This window comes from Salvelinus fontinalis, chromosome 20, assembly GCF_029448725.1.
Source record: "Salvelinus fontinalis isolate EN_2023a chromosome 20, ASM2944872v1, whole genome shotgun sequence".
Taxonomy (NCBI): Eukaryota; Metazoa; Chordata; class Actinopteri; order Salmoniformes; family Salmonidae; genus Salvelinus; species Salvelinus fontinalis.
In genome coordinates this window covers 45,148,551-45,153,751 of record NC_074684.1, presented here as the reverse complement: position 1 = coordinate 45,153,751, position 5,201 = coordinate 45,148,551, and positions in this window count along the sequence as shown.

The window sequence follows — 5,201 nt, the reverse complement described above, 5'->3', positions numbered from 1 at the left end:
TCTCCTCTCTACTGAGGATGGTGTATTAACCCCTAGTTACCTCTACTGAGGATGGTGTATTAACCCCTAGTTACCTCTACTGAGGATGGTGTATTAACCCCTAGTTACCTCTCCTCTCTACTGAGGATGGTGTATTAACCCCTAGTTACCTCTCCTCTCTACTGAGGATGGTGTATTAACCCCTAGTTACCTCTACTGAGGATGGTGTATTAACCCCTAGTTACCTCTACTGAGGATGGTGTATTAACCCCTAGTTACCTCTACTGAGGATGGTGTATTAACCCCTAGTTACCTCTCCTCTCTACTGAGGATGGTGTATTAACCCCTAGTTACCTCTCCTCTCTACTGAGGATGGTGTATTAACCCCTAGTTACCTCTACTGAGGATGGTGTATTAACCCCTAGTTACCTCTACTGAGGATGGTGTATTAACCCCTAGTTACCTCTACTGAGGATGGTGTATTAACCCCTAGTTACCTCTACTGAGGATGGTGTATTAACCCCTAGTTACCTCTCCTCTACTGAGGATGGTGTATTAACCCCTAGTTACCTCTACTGAGGATGGTGTATTAACCCCTAGTTACCTCTACTGAGGATGGTGTATTAACCCCTAGTTACCTCTCCCCTCTACTGAGGATGGTGTATTAACCCCTAGTTACCTCTACTGAGGATGGTGTATTAACCCCTAGTTACCTCTACTGAGGATGGTGTATTAACCCCTAGTTACCTCTACTGAGGATGGTGTATTAACCCCTAGTTACCTCTACTGAGGATGGTGTATTAACCCCTAGTTACCTCTCCTCTCTACTGAGGATGGTGTATTAACCCCTAGTTACCTCTACTGAGGATGGTGTATTAACCCCTAGTTACCTCTCCTCTCTACTGAGGATGGTGTATTAACCCCTAGTTACCTCTACTGAGGATGGTGTATTAACCCCTAGTTACCTCTACTGAGGATGGTGTATTAACCCCTAGTTACCTCTACTGAGGATGGTGTATTAACCCCTAGTTACCTCTACTGAGGATGGTGTATTAACCCCTAGTTACCTCTACTGAGGATGGTGTATTAACCCCTAGTTACCTCTACTGAGGATGGTGTATTAACCCCTAGTTACCTCTACTGAGGATGGTGTATTAACCCCTAGTTACCTCTACTGAGGATGGTGTATTAACCCCTAGTTACCTCTACTGAGGATGGTGTATTAACCCCTAGTTACCTCTACTGAGGATGGTGTATTAACCCCTAGTTACCTCTACTGAGGATGGTGTATTAACCCCTAGTTACCTCTCCTCTCTACTGAGGATGGTGTATTAACCCCTAGTTACCTCTACTGAGGATGGTGTATTAACCCCTAGTTACCTCTACTGAGGATGGTGTATTAACCCCTAGTTACCTCTACTGAGGATGGTGTATTAACCCCTAGTTACCTCTCCTCTCTACTGAGGATGGTGTATTAACCCCTAGTTACCTCTACTGAGGATGGTGTATTAACCCCTAGTTACCTCTACTGAGGATGGTGTATTAACCCCTAGTTACCTCTACTGAGGATGGTGTATTAACCCCTAGTTACCTCTACTGAGGATGGTGTATTAACCCCTAGTTACCTCTACTGAGGATGGTGTATTAACCCCTAGTTACCTCTACTGAGGATGGTGTATTAACCCCTAGTTACCTCTACTGAGGATGGTGTATTAACCCCTAGTTACCTCTCCTCTCTACTGAGGATGGTGTATTAACCCCTAGTTACCTCTACTGAGGATGGTGTATTAACCCCTAGTTACCTCTCCTCTACTGAGGATGGTGTATTAACCCCTAGTTACCTCTCCTCTACTGAGGATGGTGTATTAACCCCTAGTTACCTCTACTGAGGATGGTGTATTAACCCCTAGTTACCTCTACTGAGGATGGTGTATTAACCCCTAGTTACCTCTACTGAGGATGGTGTATTAACCCCTAGTTACCTCTACTGAGGATGGTGTATTAACCCCTAGTTACCTCTACTGAGGATGGTGTATTAACCCCTAGTTACCTCTACTGAGGATGGTGTATTAACCCCTAGTTACCTCTACTGAGGATGGTGTATTAACCCCTAGTTACCTCTACTGAGGATGGTGTATTAACCCCTAGTTACCTCTACTGAGGATGGTGTATTAACCCCTAGTTACCTCTACTGAGGATGGTGTATTAACCCCTAGTTACCTCTACTGAGGATGGTGTATTAACCCCTAGTTACCTCTACTGAGGATGGTGTATTAACCCCTAGTTACCTCTACTGAGGATGGTGTATTAACCCCTAGTTACCTCTACTGAGGATGGTGTATTAACCCCTAGTTACCTCTACTGAGGATGGTGTATTAACCCCTAGTTACCTCTACTGAGGATGGTGTATTAACCCCTAGTTACCTCTACTGAGGATGGTGTATTAACCCCTAGTTACCTCTCCTCTACTGAGGATGGTGTATTAACCCCTAGTTACCTCTACTGAGGATGGTGTATTAACCCCTAGTTACCTCTCCTCTCTACTGAGGATGGTGTATTAACCCCTAGTTACCTCTCCTCTCTACTGAGGATGGTGTATTAACCCCTAGTTACCTCTACTGAGGATGGTGTATTAACCCCTAGTTACCTCTACTGAGGATGGTGTATTAACCCCTAGTTACCTCTACTGAGGATGGTGTATTAACCCCTAGTTACCTCTACTGAGGATGGTGTATTAACCCCTAGTTACCTCTCCTCTCTACTGAGGATGGTGTATTAACCCCTAGTTACCTCTACTGAGGATGGTGTATTAACCCCTAGTTACCTCTCCTCTCTACTGAGGATGGTGTATTAACCCCTAGTTACCTCTACTGAGGATGGTGTATTAACCCCTAGTTACCTCTCCTCTCTACTGAGGATGGTGTATTAACCCCTAGTTACCTCTACTGAGGATGGTGTATTAACCCCTAGTTACCTCTACTCTCTACTGAGGATGGTGTATTAACCCCTAGTTACCTCTACTGAGGATGGTGTATTAACCCCTAGTTACCTCTACTGAGGATGGTGTATTAACCCCTAGTTACCTCTACTGAGGATGGTGTATTAACCCCTAGTTACCTCTACTCTCTACTGAGGATGGTGTATTAACCCCTAGTTACCTCTACTGAGGATGGTGTATTAACCCCTAGTTACCTCTACTGAGGATGGTGTATTAACCCCTAGTTACCTCTACTGAGGATGGTGTATTAACCCCTAGTTACCTCTCCTCTCTACTGAGGATGGTGTATTAACCCCTAGTTACCTCTCTCTCTACTGAGGATGGTGTATTAACCCCTAGTTACCTCTACTGAGGATGGTGTATTAACCCCTAGTTACCTCTCCTCTCTACTGAGGATGGTGTATTAACCCCTAGTTACCTCTACTGAGGATGGTGTATTAACCCCTAGTTACCTCTACTGAGGATGGTGTATTAACCCCTAGTTACCTCTACTGAGGATGGTGTATTAACCCCTAGTTACCTCTCCTCTCTACTGAGGATGGTGTATTAACCCCTAGTTACCTCTACTGAGGATGGTGTATTAACCCCTAGTTACCTCTACTGAGGATGGTGTATTAACCCCTAGTTACCTCTCCTCTCTACTGAGGATGGTGTATTAACCCCTAGTTACCTCTACTGAGGATGGTGTATTAACCCCTAGTTACCTCTACTGAGGATGGTGTATTAACCCCTAGTTACCTCTACTGAGGATGGTGTATTAACCCCTAGTTACCTCTACTGAGGATGGTGTATTAACCCCTAGTTACCTCTACTGAGGATGGTGTATTAACCCCTAGTTACCTCTCCTCTCTACTGAGGATGGTGTATTAACCCCTAGTTACCTCTCCTCTCTACTGAGGATGGTGTATTAACCCCTAGTTACCTCTACTGAGGATGGTGTATTAACCCCTAGTTACCTCTACTGAGGATGGTGTATTAACCCCTAGTTACCTCTCCTCTCTACTGAGGATGGTGTATTAACCCCTAGTTACCTCTACTGAGGATGGTGTATTAACCCCTAGTTACCTCTACTGAGGATGGTGTATTAACCCCTAGTTACCTCTACTGAGGATGGTGTATTAACCCCTAGTTACCTCTACTGAGGATGGTGTATTAACCCCTAGTTACCTCTACTGAGGATGGTGTATTAACCCCTAGTTACCTCTACTGAGGATGGTGTATTAACCCCTAGTTACCTCTACTGAGGATGGTGTATTAACCCCTAGTTACCTCTACTGAGGATGGTGTATTAACCCCTAGTTACCTCTACTGAGGATGGTGTATTAACCCCTAGTTACCTCTCCTCTCTACTGAGGATGGTGTATTAACCCCTAGTTACCCTCCTCTACTGAGGATGGTGTATTAACCCCTAGTTACCTCTACTGAGGATGGTGTATTAACCCCTAGTTACCTCTACTGAGGATGGTGTATTAACCCCTAGTTACCTCTACTGAGGATGGTGTATTAACCCCTAGTTACCTCTACTGAGGATGGTGTATTAACCCCTAGTTACCTCTACTGAGGATGGTGTATTAACCCCTAGTTACCTCTACTGAGGATGGTGTATTAACCCCTAGTTACCTCTACTGAGGATGGTGTATTAACCCCTAGTTACCTCTACTGAGGATGGTGTATTAACCCCTAGTTACCTCTACTGAGGATGGTGTATTAACCCCTAGTTACCTCTACTGAGGATGGTGTATTAACCCCTAGTTACCTCTACTGAGGATGGTGTATTAACCCCTAGTTACCTCTACTGAGGATGGTGTATTAACCCCTAGTTACCTCTACTGAGGATGGTGTATTAACCCCTAGTTACCTCTACTGAGGATGGTGTATTAACCCCTAGTTACCTCTACTGAGGATGGTGTATTAACCCCTAGTTACCTCTACTGAGGATGGTGTATTAACCCCTAGTTACCTCTACTGAGGATGGTGTATTAACCCCTAGTTACCTCTCCTCTCTACTGAGGATGGTGTATTAACCCCTAGTTACCTCTCCTCTCTACTGAGGATGGTGTATTAACCCCTAGTTACCTCTACTGAGGATGGTGTATTAACCCCTAGTTACCTCTCCTCCTACTGAGGATGGTGTATTAACCCCTAGTTACCTCTCCTCTCTACTGAGGATGGTGTATTAACCCCTAGTTACCTCTACTGAGGATGGTGTATTAACCCCTAGTTA